Source organism: Mauremys mutica, chromosome 5, assembly GCF_020497125.1.
Source record: "Mauremys mutica isolate MM-2020 ecotype Southern chromosome 5, ASM2049712v1, whole genome shotgun sequence".
In the NCBI taxonomy this organism is placed as follows: Eukaryota; Metazoa; Chordata; order Testudines; family Geoemydidae; genus Mauremys; species Mauremys mutica.
Window position 1 is genome coordinate 114,045,451 of NC_059076.1, and position 13,389 is coordinate 114,058,839.

General features: G+C 44.6%; 1 protein-coding gene across 1 annotated transcript in view; it reads right to left on the reverse strand.

The window, feature by feature from the left end:
• Positions 1-9,859: 9,859 nt before the first annotated feature.
• The window catches only part of LOC123372004 (ADP-ribosyl cyclase/cyclic ADP-ribose hydrolase 2-like), a 30,569-nt gene continuing 27,039 nt past the window's right edge, over positions 9,860-13,389 (reverse strand). The window contains exon 11 of the mRNA XM_045019926.1: positions 9,860-10,403. The gene's annotated coding sequence lies outside the window, so the exon portion shown is untranslated. The remainder of the gene's footprint in view (positions 10,404-13,389) is intronic.

Below are 13,389 nucleotides of genomic sequence, written 5' to 3' on the forward strand. Positions count from 1 at the left end.
GAAGGGAATTTTAGGCGGGAACTGAATAAGGAGAGGATAGTGGTTTGGAATCAGCAAGCAGGGAGAAGTATTTCATGGGCAGGGAAAGCATGGAAGGAAGCACAGAAGTGGGAGTGGGACAAAAAAAATGAAGAGGGGTTAATTGTGGTTTTTCTTGTAAGGCTCATGGATACTAGAATAACTTGTGGATACCTCAGTATTCCCCGCCCCTTTTCTAAACAAAACCGAAACAAAGGTAAATTATTGGCCAAGGTCAAACAACTGAAACACAAGAATAGAGTGGTGCATTTTCATATTATCTATTTCCTGATAACAAAACTGCTGGGAGGGGCCACCCAGAAACTCAGCTGGTAGGAACAGAAACAAGCAACTGTTACAGCTACAGCCATAAGGAAGCAAGGAGCTGAGACCCAACCAGAGTTACTCCTCCCCTCCAGCATCCCGGACCCAGAACTCTGCAAGGGAGAGCCCTGCTCTAGGGACACCAAGGTCGTGTGATAGATGCCCCCCACCATGTGAGTTCAAGAAAGAGAGAAACCACAGGGAGGCCAGGCCTCATCCAGAAACTCAGCCAGGAGGAGCAGCTGCAGCAGGGATGGGGGTGTATCATCAGTGCCCAACTTCTTTCCTTCCCCTGTTCCTTTCAACTCACTCCTGCCCCTTCCCTCATGGTCTCTCCATGTCAGCCTCACTTCACCAGCCTTCCATGCACCATTTCTTCCTTCCTCTTGTCCCTACTTTCTCTCTATTTAGCTACTCCCCTCCCAATAAAACCTCACCCCAAACTGCAAAAGTAAAATAAAAAGAAATCAATGAAACAATTTATGGCACGAAAATTGCATTTACCAACCACCACATAGTTCACTTGTTTGGTTGCTATATCCCTTTGCCCCATCCCTTTGTTTCTCTTATCTATATAGGCCATGTCTACACTGCAGTTAGTACATCACTTGTGCGCATGCATACGTGCTCCTTGTGTCGGCAGCGCATGCACTCACCAGGAGTTCTGGTGTCAGTGCAGAGTGCAGTGCACTATAGAGAGAGATCCCACTGTGCAACTAGCCATCATCCTGTGTACATCCAGGGCTGAATTGAGTTGCGTGGGGTGACTGGGAGCATGGGGTTTCCAGTTTGAAATTGTCTCCATCATATGTTATCTGTATCCCATAATTTTCACACCTTTTTTTTTTTTTCAAAATCCCACACACCTGTGTGACCCTCCTCATTGTCCACCATCTCTGACAGAAGCATGGAGCCTGCACAGTTCTGCACTAGTGTCATGAACGTTGTAAGCACAGAGCACACAATCCTGGAATATTTGCAGAGCCACAAGAAGAACTGGATCAGTGGGGAACATGATGATTCCTTGGAGAAGAGATCGCTGTGGGACATAGCGAGAACCAAATCAAGGTTGTTGATGGCATTCATGGAGCAGCTGCAGAGGGAGCACCTCTTCTGGGCCTGAGAAACAAGCACTGACTGGCAGGATCACATTGTAATGCAGGTTTGGGACGATGAGCAGTAGCTGCAGAACTTTTGGATACGCAAGGCCACACTCCTGGATCTGTGTGCTGAGCTTGCCCCAGCCCTTGAGTGCAGGGACACCAAAATGAGAACTGCACTGACAGTGGAGACGTGAGTGGAGATCACACTGTGGAAACTTGCAACACTAGATTGCTACCAGTCAGCCAGGAATCAATTTTGAGTCAGAAAATCCACTGTGGGGGTCATTGTGATGCAAGTTTGCAGGGTCATTAACCACCTCCTGCTATGCAGGATTGTGACCCTCAGCAATGTGCAGGACATAATGGCTGGATTTGTAGAAGCACAGTTGCTGAACTGTAGCGGAGTGATAGATGGCACGCATATCCCTGTTTTGGCGCCAGAGTACATCAACAGAAAAGGCCACAAGCATTGGTAGATACTAGGGACGCTTCACCGACACCAATGTGGGCTGGTCGGGGAAGGTGCATGACACTCACATCTTTAAAACGGTTTGAAAGCTTGTCTCTTTCACCAGCAGAAGTTGATCTAATATCACCCACCTTGTCTCTATATTTTTATAGGTTTTTTTCAAAGCCCATTTTATATGGATATCGGTTCGGAATATCTGATCAGACACGTATATGCACAGACACTGGTGTATGTGTGTGGGCAGAAGCTGAACATAGAGTACATGTGTGCAAACCTGCCTGTGTGTATGCCTTACTGGGGTTTCAGAAGGGTTTGTGGATGTTGTGTGCACCTGTGAAATGCTTTTATGCAGTCTTGTATCACTCTTGTTCTTTGTTCTATGCAGGTAAGGTTCCTGTACCTCTCATGGACATTGCAGTGCTGCAATGCATTTATTTTATTTTATAAACAGGTATTGCTATGACAAAGGTGCTGATAATTTTCCTGACTTCTTATTTGTGGCTATAACAAAGACTGGAGGGCCTGTGGCTAGTCAACCCTGATTTCTAGAGAGATACCTGGATTGGATCATAGGCTTCCGTGTAAAGAGCAACAAGGAAGCTGCAGAGAGTGAGAACTGAGAAGGGTTTTTGTAGGGAATACCTGGGGTGTTTGGAAGCCAGACTGGAAGGCTGAGCTCCAGCCAAGTAAAACCTGAGAGTGCTCATTGAAACAGAGGAGGGATGACAGGCAGGAAAGAAGAGCAAGGCCTGGCTCGGCCCAGTTTAAAAACGAGTTAAATACTTTGTGTTTGTTTTGTGGTACTACGGAGAGACTGTACTGAGTTTTCTACATAACAGACTTTGTGGCCAACCTGAGTGGAACTGGTGAAGGGTGAATGCAAGGGACCAGGGAGAAGAATAGCCCAACTCCCAGAAGGAGGGCTGTGGGGTTCCCTTAGTCAAGAGGGGGTTTCGCCTACTGGGCCACTGGGGACTATGTGCAAGACTAAATAAACTAGACCCCACCCAAAAGGGGTAATTATTTTGTTTGAAATAATGTGGACTGTGCAGTTCTTAAGGGGCCCTGAAGAGAAGGAAACAGGGGCAAGAGTGCTGCAGAGTGATCTCTGCCCAGGAGGGGGCTGGCTCTGGTACAGGGCTTAAGATATTTCTGTGTTTATATACCTATTCACCTTTGAAAATCCAGGCCAGAATCCTCAGTTCCAGTGAGAGACAAGTGCCACCACTGGCGCTGGTGGAGGTTACAGTGCAACAGTATCATTTTAGTTTCAATTATTGAATTTGTCTTCGATAATTCTCATCCAGGGGCGGCTCCAAGCCCCAGCACGCCAAGCGTGTGCTTGGGGCGGCAAGCCGTGGGGGGTGCTCTGCCGGTGCCGGGGGGGCGGCAGGCAGGCTGTCCTCAGCGGCTTGCTTGCGGAGGGTCCGCTGGTCCTGTGGCTTCGGTGGACCTCCCGCAGGTGTGCCTGTGGAGGGTCTGCTGGTCCCGCGGCTTCGGAGGAGCCGCAGGACCAGTGGACCCTCCGCAGGCAAACCGCCGGAGGCAGCCTGCCTGCCGTGCTTGGGGCGGCAAAATCCCTAGAGCCGCCCCTGTTCTCATCTCTCTGGTCTCACTGTCATGACCTGCTTAGAGTGGGCACGATCACTTGAGTCTGAACTGCTTTGTCTGTGTCTAACTTCAGTTGAAAGCTCCTTGGGACAGGGCCCAGGACTTTGGTTGTCAGCAGAGTTTGAATCTAGGACCTTCAGTGCTAAGGGCGTGAGCTGCTTGAACCAAAAGAGTAACTCCATTAGCTGAAAGCTATAATAAGTTTTTATCCCCATATGTGAATTAGCCGCTAGAAGGGGACAAAGACACACTGTGTTCTACTTTGGGTTACACAAGCACAATGCTGACTGAACAAATAATAAACCCAATACTCTTCCACCCACTCTTATTTTGATAGTCCTATATATTAACCTCTTCATGTTTTTTCTTTAAAATGCTCATTTAAATAAAAATGAAATCTAAAAGAGAAATTTTCTACTTCCCACTAACAGGATGCCAAATATTGCAATGCTGAAGCAAAATGCTATGTTATGTTAATAAAAGCACACACAGTAAGGTTATGCTATTATCTCTATTGACTTGAAATAAAAGATTCCTTGTGAAGCACAACATATAAATGTTTGTAGATTAACAAGGCAGTTGGGTTTGATGGCCTTGTTCGCTAATCTAGCATTGCAGTGTTTCATTACTTTATGCCTTTGTCATGTAATTCGTTTTGTTTTTAATTCTTGGAAAACTAAGCATTTTACCTATTTGCTTGGTTGTACATAGAAGCTGGTTGGGTAATTGTAAATCTGGCCTAGCTTTTTTAGCATGGTTTGAATACTGAATAAGTGACACTTTTGTTGTTATTGGCAACAAACGACAAAAACAGTATTTGTTAAATCACATGCCAGGAATGGAAATCAACTTTGCTTCCTTTGCTGCTGAGGTTCTTGAAACTGTGCCTTTATCGTAGAACCTTGATTTCAGCTTTTACTGTGTTCTTTGGAGAGTAACTAATTTTGCGTCTGATTTATATCTAGTTAATTATTTATGAAACAACAGTGGTTGCTATAGTAGTTAAGGTTTTGTGAATGTTTCCATTATAACCTTCTGTTTTTGAGTCACCCTCAACTTTCTATAACTGTCACATTTCAGGTTCTGGTGGCGGGGGGGAGGGGTGTCTATGCTTTCAGGTGACTTACTGTGGAAAGTTTGTGCAAAATCAGTTCATCCACAGTTTTGGAGTAGGAGGATAGTGGGGTAAGGGGAGGCGGGGGGAAAAAGAAGAAATAGAGTTCCCCGTTCGAAAAAACCTTGGACAGTGCTACAGCTGAAAGAGTGAGGAGTATTAAGCTATAGCATCATATAGAAATAGTACCCACTGAAGAGAAGCCTTGGAATGTTGTGGTAAAAATGTTAAGTCTTTGATTTGACAGAGTTATGAACCTATTAAAATAACTATGGTGCCAACACTTGTGATTTTATCGTGAATTCCACAATATCTGGTGTTTTGCTTAAATCTCCAGCTCCTGGAATCATATTACACACAAATCTCAGCTTCCATTGGAAAAAAAAGTATGTTTTCTTAAGTTATTCCTGATTTACATTGCAATAAGTGAGATTAGAATAAGACATCATGTTTGAATATAGGGTACATTTCAGCAACATGGTAAAATATAAGGTTCCTAGCCGTACACATCAACATTACTCTGGGATGATAATTCTTTGTATTCCAGTGTTTAGCTCCTCTTCAAGTGTGCATGTTCTAACAGGAAATGTCACGCAGACTGCTCCAAGCCCCAGTCTTGAGACAGAATTGTTAGAATGTAGGTTAGAATGTGCCACAGTGATGAGGCAAAAACTGGTGTAGCTTAAGTCTTAGGCCATGTCTATGCTATAGTACCACAGCAGCATAGCATAGCTATGACACTGTAGCTATGCCACTGTAAGCCCATAGTGTAGACAGTACACAGACTATGGTAATGGAAGGAGGTTATTCCATCACTGTAGGAACTCCACCTCCCTCCATCTACACTTAAAGCTTAGATCAGCATAGCTATGGAGCTCAGGGGAGTGGATTTTTTACACCCCTGAGCCCAATAGCTTGCCAGACTAAGGCCTGGTCTAACCCTAAACCTTAGGTCAGCATAGCTATGTTCAGAAGGCTGCAATCACCAGATGTCACAAATACAATTTAAATTGTAAAATGGCAGCGCAAACTCATTATTTGCACTTCCCACAGTACAAGCCACAATATTTGCTTCTGAGATATTTACACAATTTTTTTCCCCCATTCATCCTGGTTCCTTTTGAGAAGCCTGACCTTAGATAAGAAAGGTGTACATGCTAATTCGTGCGCTGCCAGAGTTTTAGACAGAGGAAGTGGTTATAGAATGTAGACCAGCAGAAAGCCTACCTTTTTTCAGTAAAACATTGACTATTCTGATTGCAGTGTGCTACCCTTTTCTATGCATTCTGCTACATTGTGGGGAAAGCGTGAAAGGAGCAAAGACAAATAATGTTACCATTTTCCTTTTATGGTGGCAGTGACCTTTTCATTGTCCTGCATACATTGTTAGATTGGGGTGTGGGTGGACAAAAGAGAACCTAACCTAACTTCTTTCTTTAGCAGTGTCACGTGAGAGAACAAATGGTTGAGAAAAATAATTTGGGTAAAGCCTATTAAATTAAATAGAGCAGTGTTTCTATTGCGTAAATAAATATCAGCCATGCATGTTCGGAGGTCCTGGCTCTGATTTCAATATTGTTAATTTTATACATGTATAATTCCATTAGCTTCAGTGGAGCTACTCCTGGTTTACATTGATGTCCTGAGAGCAGAATCTACTCCTGAGTGTTACATTGACAATGTTTTTGAATGTGTAATTATCTGGGGAAGAAAACACTTTCAAAGAAAAAACGTTATTGTGCACTTACAAGAGAGTGGTGTATTTTTACATTGCATGTAGTACTATTATTACTCCGGTTAGTCTGCCAGGAACACTAAGATGATCTTCTGAGGGTAAAACCCCTGAAAAATCAGGCATTTTTAAGGCATAGAAAAATGTTTATTAGATAGGGCTGTCAACCCTCCCGGTTTCGCTGGGAGTCTCCTGGGATGAGGCCATACCTCCAGGAGGCTACTGCAGCCAAACCAGGAGATTTTAGGCCACTAAAAGTCCGGTGGCACAGTGGGGGTAAGGCAGGCTTCCTGAGCCCCTTCCTGCACCCAAACTCCCTCCCAGAGATTGCACCCCACACTCCCTCCTGTACACCAACCCCCTGTCCCAGCCTGGTGAAAGTGAGTGAGGGTGGGGGAAAGCGAGCGACGGAGGGAGGGGGAGATGGCATGAGTGGGGTGGGGCCTCAGGGAAGGGGGCGGGGCAAGAGTGTTTGGGTTTGTGTGATTAGACAGTTGGCAACCCTATTATTAGATGTAGTTTGTAGGGAGGAAAATACAGAACAATAGGGTTTGGAATTTTTTATTATAGATATTGTAGTACTATTAATGCAAGTCTTCTATCCCATTGTCTATTCTTCATTTCTGATTGGCCCATTACCAGCATATGAAAGGAAAAGTCACTGCATTCATAGGCCCAAGTGGTGTAATGCCTTGGTAATGTTGTGGAGATCACTCACACCAGTAAGGGGTTCTGCCACCGTCTGCCCTGTAATCTTGGGTACCTTAATGCTATGCTGCTATGGCTCAAAGCCCTGACACCAATAGCCAGCTTGTAAGCAGAAAAGTCTACCCTGGTTACCACCAGCCTAGTTACTCCTTAGAGGATGACCCGCACAACCCTTCCGGTCCTGAGCCTCCCCCAAATCCATCCACCCAATGTTCTTAAATACCAGACACTTGGACTTTCCCCTTCTGTTCCCACTTTCCCACTTATCAGTTCACATTGGGACAAACACTGCACACAGTTTGCATGACAGAGACTCGCTTGGGGTAAAAATAAAGAAAAGGTTTCTTTAATAGAAAGGGCACAGATTCAAGGATGAAATAGTTTGGGAAAACAAACACATACAGGTTACACAGAAAATAAACATAAAGACACAACCACAGGTTTTGCATTTGTACATTAGACCAAAATCCCTTTTCTAATACAAGTTGCCTATTGCCTTTGCTCAGTTTCCCAGCATATCCTAAGAGGAGTTACAGCAGTGATCACTAACAGATCAATCATAATCGACTGTTTGATCTTGGAGCCTCTGCCAGTTGATCGCAATCTCCAGCTGCTAAAAGTCCGGCAGTGCAGCAGGGCTCAGGCAGGCTGCCTGCCTGCCTTGGCCTCACGCTGCACCCAGTAGTGGCTAGCTGCTGGCACGTCTCTGCAGCCCCTGTTGGGGAGGTGGCTCTGCACGCTGCCCCTGCCCCCAGAACCGTCCCTGCAGCTCCCATTGGCTGAGGGGGCAGCACTTGTGGGCACAGGCAGCACATGGAGACCTGCTGCTCCCATCACCTCCAGGGGCCGCAGAGACTTGCCTGCAGTCAGCTGCTTCTGGGAGCGGTGTGGGGCCAGGGCAGGCAGGCAGCCTACCTGTGGTTAGTGCCTCTCGGCCAGAACCTGCACCTCACACCCCCTCATGCATCCCAGCCCAGAGCCCCCTCCTACACCCATACTCCCTCCCAGAGCTTGCACCCCTCACTCCCACACCCCAACCCCCTGCCCCAGGGTCAGGCAATGCAGACCCCACAGTTCAGAATGTTACACTGATTTGTGACAATCCCTGAAGGATTTTGTATCTATAAACCACAAATAACACTAATAAAAAGTAAAACTCATGAAATGTTGAGTGGATTCTATGAGATTAGGTGCAGTGTGACCATATGACCCCTGCATCCAAACTCCCTCCCAGAGCTTGCACCCCTCACTCCTGCACCACTGCCCCAGGCTCAGCTTGGAGCCCCCTTCCCACTCTCCAAACCCCTCGGCCCCAGTCCAGAGCCTGCAGCCCCTCCTGAACCCCATCCCCCCCCCCCGCCCCAGCGAAAGTGAGTGAGGATGGGGGAGAGCGAGCAATGGAGGGAGGGGAGAATGGACTGAGCAGGGCAGGGCCTCAGGGAGAGGTTGGGTAGATCCTGGGTTGATCTTAAATTCAAAAAGTGATCTCGTGCATAAAAAATTTGGAGACCACTGAGTTAGTGTTCACCGACAGCCCCCTGCCTTTGAGACTGTCCCTCAGTTCTGGGTAGCCTTCACTTCAAACCCCTTTTCTTTTAAAAAGGTTTGCAGGGGTGGTTTGTTTCTTTCTTTCTTTTCTTTCTCTGATTGTGGTGATTCATGGTGGGGGAAATTCCTTCATTTCTTAATTTCCCATGACAGGGGTTTTCTTTTTGGGTTTTCAAGTTGTTGGGTGTTCTCCCATTGTGTTTAATGGCCTATCACTTGTCTTTTTCTGGGTTGTGCAATGCTAGGTACTTACAGTTAGTCTCCTCTGGGAGGAGAGGCAGCCCCTCCCTGCCTGGCTGACCACCTTCCTGTTGTGAGATGGGGCAGCTGAATGTAGCAGCACAAATTATGAGCATAGTTTTATATTTATACAAATATTTAAATGTACAACCACAATCTCTATACATCTCTTAATAACCATCAGGTTTAGAACATTACGAGCTTTCATAAAAGACATTACTTGACATATCTTTATATACAAGAACATTGTATTTCACCAGTTGATTCAGTTGCTTATTCTTTGGGGTTCAGACCTCCTGTTCTCCACCTGGGGTGTCTGGACCCTGAGTGTCACAGCCACTGACCTTTTACTGAGTTATTTTAGGGTGAGTTTGGCCTCTACAGGGTTCCCTAAATTTTCAGAGTTAGTGACCCTCTTATAGATTAAGACAGGGTTTCTCAAACAGGGGTTGCCGCTTCTGTAGGGAAAGCCCCTGGTGGGCCGGGCCAGTGTGTTTACCTGCCCCGTCCACTGGTCCGGCCAATCGCAGCTCCCATTGGCTGCAGATCACTGCTCTGGGCCAATGGGAGCTGCTGGAAGCGGCACAGGCCAAGGGACGTACTGGCCGCCGCTTCCAGCAACTCCCATTGACCCAGAGCAGAGGTTAAGGAGAACAATTTTTCTCTCTCCTCCTTGTAACAACCTTTTATGTACTGTTATCATCTCCTCTCTGTTTTCTCTTCTACAGACTAAACAAACCCATTTTTCCCCATCTTCCCTCATAGGTCATGTTCTCTAGACCTTTAATCATTTTTGTTGCACTTCTCTGAACTTTGTCCAATTTGTCCACATCTTTCCTAAAATGTGGTGCCCAGAACTGGATACAATATTCCAGTTGAGGCCTAATCAGTGCGGAGTAGAGTAGAAGAATTACTTCTCATGTCTTGCTTACAACACTCCTGCAAATACATCCCAGAATGAGGTTTGCTTTTTTTGCAACAGTGTTACACTCTTGACTCATATTTAGCTTGTGATCTACTATGACCCTGAGATGTTATAGGCCAGATCCTCAGCCAGTGTAACTTGACTTCAATGGATCTATGCCAACTTACAGCAGCTGAGAATTTTGCCCATATTTCATATATATTTCAGAATATAGTAACAAAGGCAATACAAAAAGGATTTTCTTTAGTTATTTTTGCTGTGTTTTGAAAGATCCAAATGTTAGACTTCAGACCGCTGTTTACTCAGGAGTTACAGATCCATGAGTAATTGTTCCTTTTGCAGTAGTCATTGAGATTTCAAATGGTTTGATATGTGTATGAAAATTCTTTCTCTTCAATCCCAGGCACAGGGGTGGGGTTTGGGCCTGGAGTATCTGTGAATGTGATAGGATTTTTAAGCAGACTGATGGAGAAGCTTCAGAGGGTATAACTTGAAGTGCACAGGCTTAGGAATCTGATTTCTCTGCCTTAAGGCATCTCCGGGTGTCATGGCTGTAAAGTTATAGGTTGTTGTCTGCTCCAAAACAATGTCTTGTGTCTGGCAGATTGGTCCTGGTTATGGAGAAACAGACAGAGATTTTTAAGGTTAGATCTTCAGAAGAACCCTATCCTCCAACGGTTGTGGAAACACTGTTAGCAAACACATGGTATGAAGAAAATGGGAGATCTGTATTTTTTTAAATAAATACTATGGATCCCTATCTCTATTTGACTATGATAATTCTGTCTGCCATATGGTGCAAAGAATTGACTCAGTCTTGGGTGTGTTTTACAGCTCCACAGGAAGCAAAGTCAGTTGTTGTAGATAGCCCAGTTACTGGTGCTTAACTGACAATACAATTGTCAGTTCCTGTTAATGCCCCCCCACCAAGCTCTGATCATCAGGCTGCCTGATGACCTGGAGGAGAGAGAATGGGGAAATCCAAATGGGGAAAAAATGAAATAAAGGTCTTTTGAGGGGTTAAAATCCTTGTCCGTAAAATGTGAGAGGAAAACAGAAGGGGATAGTGACTTCTGGGGAGACAATGACCCTCCAAACTCAGATGTTGGGGTACCTGGCATAAGTTGAGCCTATGTAAGTCTTGAAGGAAAGGCTAAATTTTATGTGAAACAATATGCATGTAGGCCTGTCTGTTTTAACCCTTTCCCTCTCTGTTTATGTGTCTATGGATAAATAAATACTTTGTTTGAAAGAAGCTGTTCTGAGTCATTGCATCTTCATACTGTTCACAGGCCCCGAAGGAAAGTATCTGGCAGGTCCCAAACTCAGTTAGGCTTGCTAAGGCAACAGAGTTGGTAAACAGAGGCTCTGTAAGCTGGAGATCCAGTCTAAGAGTGGGGGTGAATTACAGGATTTCACCCTGAGAGAAGTACAAGGCCTGACACTTGGAAGGGGTGCCCACAGGAAAACTGAGTGAAAGGTTATAATACAGTCTATGTGAACCATGGCACCTGGCAAAGGAGATTTCCCCAGTCTTCACCTGCATAAAATAAACCTTTGTGTGTATGTTTAAATATTTGCACAGTCTCTTGCTCTGAGTCACACTTACCCTTAACCTCTCTTCCATATGACACATCATATAGTCTACTTGTCTTTGCTCTTCTTAAAAATCATCCTAGCAGCTATTTGCTTATTTAACCCAATGCAGGTGAGTGATACTCAGAGGGCCTTGAAAGCAAGTTCACAATGGGAGTCCAGAGAATTCATCTTTCTTTCTGGAAATACCAGCTTTAGTGAGAAAGGTCAGAGAGCAGAATGCATTGAGGATTCAAGGAGGGAAGGCAGCTGGCTGGAGTGAAAGGGATGCTTGGCTGTTGCCACTTATCACTAAAAGATAGGAAAAATAAAGGTGAGAGAAACTCTTGGAGAAAGGCGGCACATTACTTCAATATGGGAATATTCCAGGAACTCAGCAAACAGCAGCACATCCAAGGGTTTGGATTTTTTGAGATTGAAGGCCCTCAAAATAGTGATTCTCTGGATGTATTTTTTTTTTTGGTCAGTCTTCAGTTGACATGTTGGAAGATAGGAAGCCAGCTGCAGTTCATGTCACTGTCTCTCTCTATAATATACAGTATGTAGCATTCTGTTTGCACTCTGTATTTCATTAACTACTGCTACTTGTTTGCTGTAGCTCAGCAAAACACACTGTCCCACAGAATTGGTGGCTGGAACCACGCTGGTCTATATGTACTGTGAGATGCCAAGACAGACTTGGGCATAGTACAAATAATAATCTCAATCTCTAGAGATCAGGATAACTACTATACTTCAAAATCTGTTACAGACTCTCCCCGGGTTACGCAAACCCAACTTATGCAAATCCGGATTTACGGAAAAAGTTCTGTAAACCTTTTGTTTGTTTGTTTTGCGTAATTGTATACATTCCTGACTTATGCAAAATTCAACTTACGTAAGTCGGGGAGCATCTGTATTTAAATGCAGTGTATATTATTAAATAAAACCTACTGTCTATTTTCCCTTCTGTAAAATTCCAAATTTCACTATGCTGGTGTATATGTTGAGGAATTGGATTGAAGTGAATGGTCTTATATCAGTGTAGAACTGATATGAGAAGAGCAGCTTTGTAAAGGAAGGCCATATAGGCTTTCCTTTACAACTGATTTCAGTGGGGATTGCATGGGTGTAATTGAGGGCAGACTCTGACAGATCAAATTAGTCCTGCTCTTAGAAGAAAGGCCAGGTTTAGGAATGGGAGTTTTATGCCTTTTATTCTAACAGTCTCCATCCTATCCCTTCTTGCTCAGTTCAGCTGCAAGTTGCAGTGCACTGGAGGTTGAGACACTCACATGTCACTTCACTGACTGTACATCATTCCAAAGCCAACCTGACAAAGATAAACTTTAGCTGCATATAAAGTGCAGGGAGGTTGACAAACTGTCCTTGCTTTTTGGCCTCCTTTTTGAATGGTTTCCTCATCTTATTGGTTACACTTAACAGGAGACAGAAATGTGCAGTGGAAGAATCAGTTCCACGTTTGTTAAATATGAAAGTAGTAATTTAGTAATGTGTTAAATAGAAAAATATGTAGGGTTAAGAGAGAGGGAGACTATATCTATTTCATTATAGGAGATTAATAAATGGGTGGAGATGGGAGACATAACAGATATTGCAACCCCCCTAAAGAAGTGGGCATAACTAGTAGTTAGTGGGTACTAGACCAATATCCTAGGGGAACCTACAGCTTATACCCTGGATGGCATTTCTGCTATTACCTTTCCTAATTTTACATTTCAGCTTTTTCATATAATAAACATTCTGCTAACAAGCCAGCATACATCATTCCTAAATCTGTACAGAGTTGTTTGACAACCATCCCATGTATTTTCTCTATAGAACTTATGGGGCAGATCTGTAGGGGGAGCTCTTACATGCCCCCTCTTACTCCTGTCACCCCAAAACCTTTGGGTGTGAACTTGAGACCTGGTCCTCTCACTTCCACCTCCCATCTGGTTTCTGGGGAATGCATGTGGTGTGTGACAGATATTGAAACCCCATGCAGTGTCTTTGGGGACC